This window comes from Pan troglodytes, chromosome 6 (assembly GCF_028858775.2).
Source record: "Pan troglodytes isolate AG18354 chromosome 6, NHGRI_mPanTro3-v2.0_pri, whole genome shotgun sequence".
In the NCBI taxonomy this organism is placed as follows: Eukaryota; Metazoa; Chordata; class Mammalia; order Primates; family Hominidae; genus Pan; species Pan troglodytes.
Genome location: NC_072404.2, coordinates 28304197 through 28317520, shown reverse-complemented (window position 1 = coordinate 28317520; position 13324 = coordinate 28304197). Strand labels below are relative to the sequence as shown.

General features: G+C 45.2%; 1 protein-coding gene across 4 annotated transcripts in view; it reads left to right on the top strand.

Moving 5' to 3' along the window:
- The window catches only part of STEAP1B (STEAP family member 1B), an 80622-nt gene that overhangs the window by 17404 nt on the left and 49894 nt on the right, over positions 1-13324 (top strand). The window contains exon 5 of one of the 4 annotated variants that reach the window (XM_063814116.1): positions 8716-9285. The exons of the other annotated variants lie outside the window; for them this stretch is intronic. The gene's annotated coding sequence lies outside the window, so the exon portion shown is untranslated. Of the gene's footprint in view, positions 1-8715; positions 9286-13324 lie in introns of those variants that run through there. 4 annotated transcript variants of the gene reach the window in all.

Sequence of the window (13324 nt, the reverse complement as noted above, 5' to 3'; positions counted from 1 at the left end):
GTGTAGGGTGGGGAGAGGTTGTGGATGACAGCATCCACAACTGTCAGAGCTGACCCCAGAGAGGCCCCACTCTGATTCAATATTGGCTGTCTGCAGCTTCCAGCTGCTCTCATTCTCTGGAGAATTGCCCTTGGCCAAATGGGATCCACTCACTTCCTTTGCCCATGAACAGCATCTGCCTCCCCCTGTGTGCCTGGGGGGCAGATTGGCCAGTGACTGAATGGCACAGGAATACCGAACGCCAGGCTGCTGGCCCCAGTGTGGGTCTACTATGGTGCACTGTACAATGCTGGGATCCTGGGCTCTGGCTGGGAGATCTCCTTAGCTCTCCTCTCTGCCTATCCTTCTTCCCAGGGCTACCAGACTTAGCAAACCAACATAACTAAATCCAGTTAAACTTCAGATAGCCAACAAAATTTTGTGTATAAATATGACCCATAAACAACTTAGGCCATACTTGTGCTAAGAATTATTCGTTGGTTATCTAAAACTTAAATTTAATAGGGCATCCTGTATTTTATCTGGCAAATCTATGTGTGCCCCTTCTCCTGAGAGCATACCCCCAGTAAATCATTGGAACATGAAGCCCAGTCTCAAGCTCTGCTTCTGGGAACCCTTTCAGAAAGTGGGAGGTGGTGGGCAGGAAAGGAAGACAGTTCGAGCCACTCAGTCCCCTTTGTTCAAAGCTACTTGGTGAGATGCCTGTACTCAGCTACCCTTGCAAGCAGGACTCTGGGAATCTGAGGACCAGACCCAGACATGGCTCTGCCTGGCCCCTGTGAGGAGCAGTCAGTTTCCAGAGAGAACACAGTGGCCACCCAGTCTCCCCAGAGCAGGATTCCGGCTTTCGTGGGTTTTACTTAATTAGGCATGAATCTTCATGGAAACACGTGCCAACAGACTTTGTTTTACTTACAGGATGCTTCCTCCCCACCCTCAAGGATTACAGGAAACTGCTGCTAATGTTACCTCATTGACTTTAGTCCTAAGAGCAATGATTTAGTTTCATTTCCTTGTCTTTCAACACAATCCTCTGGCTTTACGTGACTGTGTTCATCTGGGGAGCACCTGCAATGGCATAGTCCTCTAAGTGCACTGAAATGTAGACCTGTGATATGTCTGGCTTTATAAAGCAGACCGATACGTGAGTCTTGTGTGTTTTACAAAATAATTCATCACAGGGCACTATTTTCTGCCATCAGATGGTGCTTTTCAAACTCTAATGTGCAAACCAACCCAGGGATCTTGTTAAAGTACAGGTTCTGACTCTGTTGGACTATGGTGGGGCCTGATACTCTGCATTTCTGACAGCTCTCAGGTGATGCCAGGCATCAATACCATTCTCTTCTTGTAGCGGTAAAACCAGCCTCCAGGCTTCCCTTACAGAAGAGAAACTGGCTCTGGGGTCTGCTTTCTCTTCTGTAAGAAGAGGGCCAGCAAAAGGCCAGGGTCCTCAGGCACCCAGGGGTTAGCTAAAGGCACACAGGTAGTAATGGCAGGGCTCAGATTTGAATACAGGTGGTCTGGCTCCAGAGGTCTGTGCTCTTCACCATTAAATGTAAATGGGGAAGCTAAGGCTGGGTGGGCTGGACAGGTGTATATGTGAATTGACAGGACCTTGGGCCAAGGGACCCACAGAAACCCATAGCGGTGGTCACATCACCTGGATTCAAGGTCAGCCACTGCTTGCACCAGCTTGAGGTATCACCTAACTTGTTTACATTACTGTGAAATGAGGACATCCAGTGACCTCCCCTCACAGAGCCTTTGGATGGATCTGTGGCATTCTGCACATTGAGTGCTTAACACTGAGCCTGTTAGTGAACACCTTAGTGGTAACCATTATGAACATAACCTCAGAGACAATTGCCCTTGTACAAGCAAGGCATGCACTGTGAAAGACTCATTGTGGTCCCATGGACAGAGAGCTGGACCTGGGCCAGGCTTCTGTTTCTTGAGTATGGGGCTTAAGTGCTTCTGTTCTGGCCTTGCTGCTTCTAGAAGTCTGTGTAGGCATGCTGTAGCTGGCACCTATTAAAGATCATGGTTTCTAACGGGAGCTAGCATCATACCCTGAAGCCCAAACATAACAGCAACAAACCCGCTGCACCTAAAGGCACATCAGCACTGGGAAAACGGAGGGAAACACCATAGCATGATTGGGATAATTGTTTGGTATAGACAGTATGCCTGGAAAATTCAGCCTGGAGCCATTTTTCTCAATAGAGTGGATAGCTTAATGCTTTCATTACCTGCATCCTTATGGCAACTTTCCCTGTCTCTGAGCTTTTGCAGACTGAGTCTCCCTGGGGTGAGCTGTAAATTGCCATAAATTTAATCCATCTTGGCAGCCGGGCATTGTCAGTACCCACGTTGAGCATGTGTCCTCACATTCTTGTTGCCTTTGTGGAATAACCACATCTTGATACAAGGCGCTGCCGCTCACAGACTGTGACTACAGTCTCAGAATAGTGTTGGTCCTCAGGAAGCAAATCACTTAAAGCTTTCAAAAGAAAGAAAAATGCTGTGTATGTGGGAAGACCTCACTTTTTACCTTTAGCCGAGAATGATATGTACAATTATGACTCTGTTTACGATTCTGTAGGATTTGGAACAGGATAAGGTTTGTTCTTGTTTTGTAAGTATAAAATAAGTTGTTGCTTAGAACAACCAAAAAAGTAGTCATTTAAAATGCTTTTCTAGATGTCCATTCAATAACCTTCCTTTCTAGAACAACACTGTATGACAGAACTTGCTGCAGTGATGGAGATGTCCTCTGTCTGCTCTGCCCAGCAGGGTTGACACTAGCCCAGGGTGGCTCTTGAGCACTGGAAAAGTGGCTTGTGTGGGTGAGGAGAGAATCTTTAAATTTTAATTCTAATCATTTTATAAAATAAAGAGCTGAGGCCAGGAGTTCAAGACTAGCCTGCCCAACATGACAAAATCCCATCTCTACTAAAAATACTGAAATCGGCTGGGCGTCGCGGTGTGTGCCTGTAATCCCAGCTACTCAGGAGTCTGAGACGGGAGAATCACTTAAATCCGGGAGGTGGAGGCTGCATTGGGCCAAGATCACACCACTGTACTTCAGCCTGGGTAACAGAGTGGGAGTCTATCTCAGAAAAAAAAAAAAAAAAAAGCCACACATGACGAGTGGCTACTGTCTTGCACAACACCACTCTAGGGAGAGAGAAGTTGATGCCTCAGAGCCTCGGGAGGCTTACAGTTAGTATGTGGGCGACTAGGGGAGTCTGAAGTCAGCAAGTTACACGTAAAAGATTGGCCAGCCAGCAAGTTGTTTCCCCTACTTGCCTGCTCCATGGGAGGTTACTCTACAAGGATAATAATGTAATGAATAAAATCTGTCTTCTTTTCTACTTACCTAGCAGAAAGAATTAGTTATTAGAGTTCACAGGCTATTAACGAGCTGCAAATTGTAAAATACTATGCAGCATAATGTGATTCTGTTAAGGGCAGGCAGCGAGGATTCTTGAGTGGGCACATGGACTGCCTCCTTGCAGCGCCGGCATCACGTTTTGCCCCCTACCCCTATCTCCTTTTGTTTCTTCCATCTACCTCTCCCCCAATTCCCCACCCTGGTTTATGATTCAGTCCCACCCAGCAAGCCCCAGGACTTAGTTATTTCTGGGTGGAAATGATAGTAATAATGTAGGATGGATGACTTCATTTCTCCTTGGGTGTGAAGAAATCTCTTTATTTTCTTGAAATCAAATTGCCAAGTGGAGCGGGAGTTTAATCTCGGGTGCTTTGGCAGGCAGCCTCCTAGGTACCCCACTCGGCCCTTCTCCTCCCAGGCCTGCCTCTCTGAGGGTGCAGCTGGGAGCTGGGCAAGGACCCCGGGCTTCCGGAGCACCTCCACTTGCACAGTGCACCTCTTCCTTCCACGGTTCCCCTCAGTGAGCTGTTTCCTGAAACCAGACAAAGTGAGGTGGTCTGTCCCTGAGGTAAGGGAACACAGTGGCCTGACCTCCCTCCTGCAAAGAGAAGCATTTCAGAAAACAAGACCCAAAGTAGTCACATTTTAAGTGCTCAATGGATATATGTGGCAACTGCTACTGGACTAGACAGTGTAGAGAACATCTCCGTTACTGCAGTGATGACTCTGTCCAAGCGCCCCCCCCCCCAGTAAGATTTTTATATGTATAAATTCATTTAGTTCTTATAACACCAGTGAGTTAAGTATTCTCATTTTAATGAAGAATACAGACCCAGAGAGGCTTAACATTAACCAAATGCCCAATGGCCAAGTTGAGGTTTTCTCTGATTTTTGATCACATATTACCTCAGATCTTGACAGAACTTGAGAGACTACTTATTCCTGTGACAGCGTGTGGCTATCATAGGACTGTGTTAAAGAAAGGTGCAGAAAATCCTGTGAGAACATTACGATTAGAGCAGACAGACACTATTTAATAACTGGAAGAACCGCTTATCTTGGAGCAGTAGGCTGAGGGTGAGAGCTGGAATCTTTGTTTTCTTAGCAACAAGTCTCAGCGCCAGAGAGATTTGGGAATCTCTGCAGTCTGTCCTCATTGCCTTAAGTAACCGAAGATAAACCCCACACTTCTTAAACAATGGTGGGATTGTTTGCCTCTGCTTTTGAGAAGAGCGGCAGTTATCCAGCAAATGGAAGACTAATTGTGACCAGGCTCAGGTCTCACCAGTTTGGTGCCTCAGCAGGGACCTGTCTGGGCCTGAGTCTTAGCAACTTCCCCTGAGCCCCCACCCCACTCTCAGGCCACCCAGCAGCCCCCAGCTCCAGAGCTTTGCTGATTGACAGTGGAGAGGGCCCTGGGTTCAGCTGAGCAGCACAGCACCTTGGCACGGAGTAGGAAGAGTACTGTGTGTTTTTCCCTATGTTTTTTGAGTTACAAAGAAGTCTGGAAAGACAGCTTGCTTCCCCCAAGGTCAGTAGCTCGCTCGTGGGAACCACAGGTCTACGTAGGAAATGTGGTAAGATAAAGCAGAAAAGAACAAAGGAAGATTAAAAGGAGATAAAGCCTTTTTAAGTTAACTTTTCCCTATTTGCATGTGACACATTGGATTACACAAGAAGCATTAAAAAAAAAAAAACCTCTTGTTGATGTCCCGCAAACTATGTAAACAAAATTTTGCACACATATGAGGTTGTCAAAGGGCAAATGCAAGTGAGGATCCATTAAAAAGCCAAAAATCCATTATTTTAATGAATGAAATTCTTAATATTTGCATAATACTCTTCCATTTGCAGAGTACTTTCATGCGTTATTTTAGTATCAGTCCTAATAGCTAGGTAAGACTATCACTGCTACACAGGCTAAGCAGATTTATGATTTGTATGACCTTGGACAAGACACTTAAACTTTCTCAGAATCTGTTTCCTCAGTGGTTAGATAATATGTATTTGTCAGGCTGGATGTTACCAAGAGATTGAACTACATCATTCAAGACCATCTGGAGGGGGAAAGAGTTGGGTGGGGGGATTAATGGGAAGCCATCAGGGATCAATAATAAAAGTTTAGATCAAGTTCAGGTCTGGCAAGAGGGATCAAAGAGCAAATCTTACAGTCAATGTCAAAACAAGTGGCTGAGTGTGGCAGACACACCATAATGTGACCCAATGGGTCACCCCCTTGTGAATCTCCTTCCCTTGAGTTCAGGTGGAACCCATGACTTGCGTCTCACCAGTGGAAGATGGCAAAGGCTATGCGTGCCCTCATTAGGTTCCCTTGTACGGGGAAGGTGAGTGACGTCACTTCCTTGATTAGGTTACTTAGCAGAAAGCTGCAGTCTCTCCCTATGTGGCTTTGAAGAAAGTGCCATGTTGGGGAGAGGGCCACATAGCAAGGAACTGTGAGTGACCTCTAGGGGCTGAGAGTGGACAACAGCCAGCAAAAGGTCAGCACCCTCAGGCACTGAGCCACAAGGAGATGAATTCTCCCAACATGAGTGATCTCAGAAACGGATTCCTCCTTAGTCAGGTTTTCAGATGAGAACCCAGTGCAGCCATGATGTTTGTTGTAGCCTCTGAGAACCTGAGAAGAGGGCCCAATTAAGCCATGCTCAGAATCTTGACCCAGATAATAAATGGGTTCATGGTAGATGTGCCTGATAACAATAACTCCAGCACACCCTAAGAATGACCCTGTATGGCAGATGCACCTGAATGTGTGTTTGGAGTTCCAAGCTAAGGAATCCAGAGTGGCCAACCTGAAGATACATTCCTTATCTTTGAGGAACATCTGAACCCTGTCCCTAACATCCCATGAAATGTGGACTATACAGGGGATTGAGGCCCTTTGTTTTGGGTTAAATGAAGGTCCCAGGTGGAGTCTGTTATGGGGAAGATGTTAAGTGAAAATGCTCCATAAACTGCGTGCCTCTTGCAAGCCGTTGTAGTTCTCCTGTCCAGCCCACCACCCCTGGGCTACATGATTCTTGTCCAGCCTGCTGCCACTGGGCCATCCCTGTGTATAAGTTTCCTGCTAATAGACCCTATGTCTTGTTTGCTGGCTTTGGGTCTCTTCTTTGGCCTCTCAAACATGGTACCATCCCTATTGAGGTTAATAGGGGTCTGGTACAACATTGGTGTTGCTTAAGCCACTAAGTCTATGGTAATTTGTGACATGGCAAAGAGAAGTAATACAACAGGGTTTGGGGAGACTCTGTCCCACCAACTGTCTCAAATGGGACATGAAGCCCAGCTCAGACCAGTGCAGTGGCTCACACCTGTAGTTCCGGTGCTTTGGGGGGCTGAGTTGGTGTTGTTCCAAACCCCAATTCACCCCAGTGGGGGTGGCACCAGGTTCAAGAGGCCAAATAGTTCAAGAGCCAGCAAATGAGACGGGGGATTTTACCGAGGGCTTACATACGGTGGGCAGAGTCCAGTGGTGGTGGGCTGGACAGGAGAACTGCAACTGCTTACAAAACGCAGACAGTTTCTATGGCATTTTCACTTAGCACCCTTTCCCTAATAACCTCCACCTGGCAACCTTTATTTGATCCAAAATTTGGGGCCTCAAGTCCCTGGATAGCCTGTGTTCCGCAGGACTGGCCAGGGACTCAGATGTTCCTCAGACAAGGAATAAATCTCTGGGTTGGTCACTCCCAGATTTCCTAGCACTGAACACACCTTCAGGTGCATCTGCCATGCAGGGTCATTCTCAGGGAAAGCTCGTTATTGCTCTCAGGTGTGTTTACCATGCAGGCTGGGGGATGGCTTGAAGCCAGGAGTTTGAGACCAGCCTGGGCAACATAGCAAGGCCCCTTCTCTGCAAAAAATTTAAACTAGCCAGGCATGGTGGCATGTACTTGGAATCCAAGCTACTTGGGAGGCTGAGGCAGGAGGATCACTTGAGTCCAGGAGTTCAAGGTTACAGTGAGCTGTGATCCTCATTGCACTCCAGCCTGGAGAACAGAAGAAGACCCTGACTCAGAACGAAATCCAGCTCAAGGCCCCACATGGACAGGTGCGTGCAGCAGGGACACGGCATTGCCTGATGCAAGAGAGTGTGTGGCGCCTCTAGTCGTGACTCCAGGCGGATGTGACTGTATACCATGCTGTCTGAAAGGCAGGAGCTGCTAGTTTACTGGCCAGCAGGGAGATGCCAGGTGCCCATTAGGAGCAGCCACACACAGGCCAGGATAGGAAGCTACTTCTTAGGGCAGTGACATTTTTAGGTGGGGATAAAATGAGATGCAGATGAACCCCTGCCTTCAAGCCTGGAGGGACTCAGGGATGCATTACTTTTCTCTCTGGGAGATGAGGATACTATGAGGCATGTCGGTTAATCAGACAGATATCAGGGAGCTGATCTTCCAAATATATCAGCTCATTCAAAGAACATGTGAGTAGCTGTTGAGTAATCAGGAGATGGTTCTCATTTGGATTCAGGAATTCAGATCTATAATGATGAGCTTTCTGTGGGCAAATGTTCACACAGCTACCTGCCTGGGTCTTAGGCTCACCACTGGAATGGGAGCTGTCCACTCACCACTCACCACTGGCATGGGTGAGCTGTCAGGGAGAGGCGATTGGAGGTCTATCCAAGTTGAGGGATGCTCAGATGCTACCAATCGCACAAAGTTCACAGCCATCTGCAGCAACTCTAGCTTGTTTGAACTCATGGCTACAGGAACTTGAGCCCTGCTCCAGCATCTCACCAAGACAGAAGCCCATCAACAGCAGCACCCTGTATACAATGACAGTTTTAGCTTATCTTTGGTAAGTACCAGGGCAGTGCAACATCAGCTGCATAAGTATTTTCCTAAAAGAGCTGTCAACAGACCATTTTGAACCCCTGTAGCTGCCCTTGCTGGCCACACAGGAAGCTGGCTCTTCCGGTTTCCCATAGAAATTACACAGGACTGTACAACTTGAGGGCTTTAGACTCCAGATAAGGCTGTGGTTCTTAAACTTGGATGCAGACTAGAATGTCCCGGCCATATCTCAGATATGTAATATCAGAATCTCTGCAGGTAGGTACCAGGCATCAGTATTTTTTAGCAAACTCCTCAGATGATTCCCAGGGGCAGCCGAGGATGAGAACCACTGAAGTCAGGGTCTTTACTGCTTTATCATCTCTAGCATGTAGGCCTGAAGTTAAATGATCATGGGACATCTATACATATTTGAATGTAAATATATAGGTATTCATATATACAATGAACGATATTTGTAGGTATATGATATATTTATTTCTTTCCCTTCGACAGACACTGCCAGGCATATAGGTTGAACTGCAACAACAGAATGTGATGGATTTTAGCATCCCGTAACTGTTTATATTACCCCTTTGACCTTTAATAATAAAACAAAGTCATGTTTGGTGACCAATAGGTTAATACACTTACTTTCTGCCTTTGGAGTTGATTCTCAACATACAGCCTCGGGGATGGGCACTAGTCAGTCCCAGGCAGGTTTTTGGCAGCGGAACGGGACTTTACTTTCCTGCTGGATCCTGTCTGCCATCACCACCATCACAGCTCCAGACTGCAACTCCTGGTGTGATCTAGTCTACAGAGGCACTAGGGAGTCTGTGGAACCTCTAGCCTGGAGTGATGCAGGAACTATCACCATGGGTCCCAGCCCTAACTTCACAATCATCTATGGAGCAAAAACGTACCATCTTAAAACAGAATCCAGTCTTCCAGAACTACCAGTTCGTCGTCTCTGGGGTTGGAGACCAGGTAGTAGAATTTTTGAAGAACTCCAGAAAATCTGGCTGTTTTTGAAAAACTCAACATGTCTCCTAAATAAATGTCTCAGTCATCATTTCAGCACTCAAGACACAGATTCCACCTTGTCTCATTCCACTTACTCGTTTGTATAAGAAGGTTGGATGGTAGTAGAAGTGGCATTGGAAGCTGACACATTAAATCAAAATCTTGTGTGCTTTCTCAGACTCCCTTTTCTGTCTTTCTCCCTTATTTGGCATAACCCACCTGAGTCACTTTCTACATCTAGGCTAAGATGAAATGTAACAATTTGGGATATGTTCTCTGGTTTTCTGAGAGATAGACAGGAGCTAGAGGATGTAATCCTTGATCAGCTAGAAATGGTGTCCTTCCTCTTTCCCTTCCAAGGGCTGGTGTGAGTTGCAGTTTCTTCTTGCAAAACATCTAAAGAAAATCCCAGTGTTCCTGGTAAGCATGCCTGCTTAATGACTTGCGGTGTCCTGGTCAGTGCGGTAATGCATCACGTTATATTTTTCATCTTTCTTTCAATTCCACCTTTGCTTTCACTCTCACTGCCCTGGGCTTGCTTCAGGATCAACTTTCTGAAGGGCCCAATCAAAGACAGCAGCACTAGGCATAGGCACTACAGTATGCAGAGGGTGCTCTTAGAGCAGTCTTATGAGGTAGGCCCCACCATCATCATCCTCTCCATTTTATGAATGAAGAAACTAAGGTTGGATGCCAGCTGAAGCCACTGTTACTACACAGCGAGTCAGACGTAAGTCTCCCGCCTCCATAGCCCATGTCTCTTTCCATTCTCCTGCATAGCCTCCCAACTGCCATGACAGGGAAGGAGGGGGAGGATGGGATGTACATGTGTGAGATGTTTCTGCTGGGAGTGGGGTAGGTGCAAAAAGATCTGGACAGGGAAGGAAGACTGCTGTGAAAAGAGGAGACTCCTTTCACCACCAGAACTCTGCCAAATTCATAGGCACACCACAAGAAAAGTCAGGAAATTCTGGTTTAGAGCAACGTGTGAAAGGACGGTTTATTTTTTATGGTTAGATTCAATGTTGAATTACTCTGTCAACTTGCTGTAAAACTTCTAAAGACTTAACTCTCAATCTCTGTTCTTATGTCATCATGGACAGATAACACATCACTTGCCTATCACATTTTTGAGTAGCACTGACCTGCAGGACATCAAAGACTCCAAGCTGGTACTTTTGACATTTGCTATTGGCCTAGGAATGACAAGGAGTGTCCGGCCTGCCTTCACCCTTCTGTGGGGCTCTGGGATTAAGGCACAAGTGCACACTCGGGAGGCTGGTGGCTGCACATGGGAATGTAAGACTCTCATCATATACCTTCCAGATATGGGGTTTCAACTTACCACATTTGCACAGATGAACTACCACAAGCTTAGGTGTGCTCTTCTCAGGCTTACGTTGGCCTAATGTCTGGGAAGAGGGACAATAATTTAGTTTTCTCATTCCAGAAGTCCCAACAATCCCTTGAGCCTCCAAAGATAAATAGTTCCAATATGTCATGAATCTATTAAAGGTGTTTCTACCTAGGTGGTATCTCCCTAAGTACCCAGTTCTTGTTAGTAGCGATGATTTTCCTTTTTTGGTGGTTAACCTATTCTTCCAATAGCCAGAAACACAGCCTTTTAAAGTAGTTACCTCAAATGATGTACGTTAGCAATATGAAAACTTTTTTTTTTTTTTTTTTTTTTTGGAGACAGTTTTGCCCAGGCGGGAGTGCACTGGTGCAATCATAGCTCACTGCAGCCTCAAATTCCTAGGCTCAAGCCATTCTCCTGCCTTTGCTTCCTGAGTAGCTGGGACTACAAGTATGTAGCACCACATCTGGCTAACTTTTAAAATATTTTGTAGAGACAGTGTCTTGCTATATTGCCCAGGCTGCTTTCGAACTCCTGAACTCAAGTAATTCTACCTCAGCCTCCCATGGCACTGGGATTACAGGTGTGAGCCACCGTACCTGGCCTTGAAAACAATTTCTGTTAATCAAAATTTGCCTTTACCTTGTGAGCTAATTGAAAAGTCAGGAGCAGTCTATTTCTCATACAGTATCTAATACCTTAGTGATGTTAAATATCTGGTAGGTGAAAAACAATTCTGCCTTGTGGGAAGATTGAAGAGGTAGGCAGCGCTATGAAATGTCATAATCTGGCAGCATCTTTGGATGGCAGCAGATGGTTTTTACTTGTTTACTCACCAGCAGTTTACACATTCAGGGATCGGAGTCATTTTCCTAAAAAAAATGAGGAAACGGGGGACCCTTAACACCAGGCCTTGCAACTCTTGCGTGAGTGAGCTTCCTCTGCGTCACTTTCCTCAGAATTCTAGAAGTGTTTTAGATATTTTAACAGCACATGGCACCTCTAAGGAGCTCGTTTTCCCTTGACCACACTTAGAAAGAGTCAGTACAGTGCTGAGGCGCGCAGCCCACCCACTGGGCCCTGAGCTGTGTGGGAGAGGAAAAGCATCGGCTGCACTCCGTAGGAAATGCTGACTTAGAAGTTTGAAGAAGGAAAGCAGGAAAAAATAGGCTCTTTAGGTTTCCTTACTCAATTTAAAGATGAAAGCAGGCCAGGGAAATCGTTTATTGGTACAAATTGTGGAAGCCTGACCCTATTCTTAGAGGCCCAAATTGGCTCTTGAATACATTTTTTTCTTTTGCTAGAGTAAGGGATTATGAGGGTGAAATGAGGGTTTTATATTTTTTGCGTGATGTTTTATTTTTAGATAATTTTAGTCTCAGTTGCAGAAATAGTACAGAGTTCTCATTTATGCTTCACCCAGTTCCTGCTTATGTTAACATCTTCAATACCCACAGAATGTTCATGAAAACTAAGAAATTAACCTCACTACAATAGTACTAATTAAACTGCAGACCCTATGTTTTTCACCAGTTTTTCTATTCCAGGATTCAATCCTGCCTCAGTCTCCCAAGTAGCTGGGACTACAGGCATGCACCACCATACCTGGCTAGTTTTTGTATTTTTAGTAGAGATGGGGTTTTACCATGTTGGCTGGTCTGGAACTCCTGACCTCAAGTGATACGGCCACCTCAGCCTCCCAAAGTGCTGGGATTACTGCCGATTACTGTGGTGTTCTAATAGTGGTTTATTTCCCTCATTCCTGCTACATTTGTCAATTGGAATTCTTCTGAAGGGGAGACTTGTCAATTCTCCCTCATTTGAATAAAAGTGTATCAATGTAAATTTATATCAATATGGACTCATAGATATTCATCTTACTTTTTGTTACAATCTAATCACTTATTTTTGCCCCCTCAAGTCAACTTTGGCCTTTGGGGATGCTTTCAGGTGGCTCCTGTGCTCTTTCGATATGCCTACATCCTTTATATATTTGTTTTATGGCACTTCTTTACTTCCTGCACCACAAGATACTCCAGGCTCATTTTGTATTTTCTCTGCCCCAGCCCTAGAATTAACTGGTTCTCCAAGGAGACTTTAATTGGAGAATGGTATTTAGAAACCAAGATATGGACAATAGATGTACTCATTGCTCCTGGAGTGCAATTGTGTCTAGGCTGTCTCAGTGGAGAGTTAGGTAATATAGGTACATGTAATAATTTATGTCTATGCACACCTCTTTTATTTCTGTATTTATCTGAATGTGAGTGTGCATATCTTTTTTTTTAAACATGAGTCAGCATGATAACTAACTACAGTCCAGCACTGGAGTTTATTCTAGCCTTTCTCCTTTCCATATTTGTAACTACTTTATCCAATAGTGAGAAACTGGCTCTGCAGTATGCACTCATGCATCACTTAAATGATAGGAATATATTCTGAGAAATGTGTCGTTAGATGTTTTTCATTGTGTAAACATTGTAGAGTGTGCTTACACTAACCTAGATGGTAGAGCCTATTATACATGTAGGCTATCTGCAAGCCTAGTGCTCCTAGCTACAAATCTGTTGAGCATGCTACTCTATTGAATACTGTAGGCAACTGTATCACAGTGGTAAGTGTTTGTCTTTCTAAACAGAAATGAAACAGTAAAAATACAGTAAAAGAATAAAAATGGTACACCTGTATAAACTTTCCATAAATAGAGCTGGCAGGACTGGAAGCTGCTCTGGGTGAGTTAGT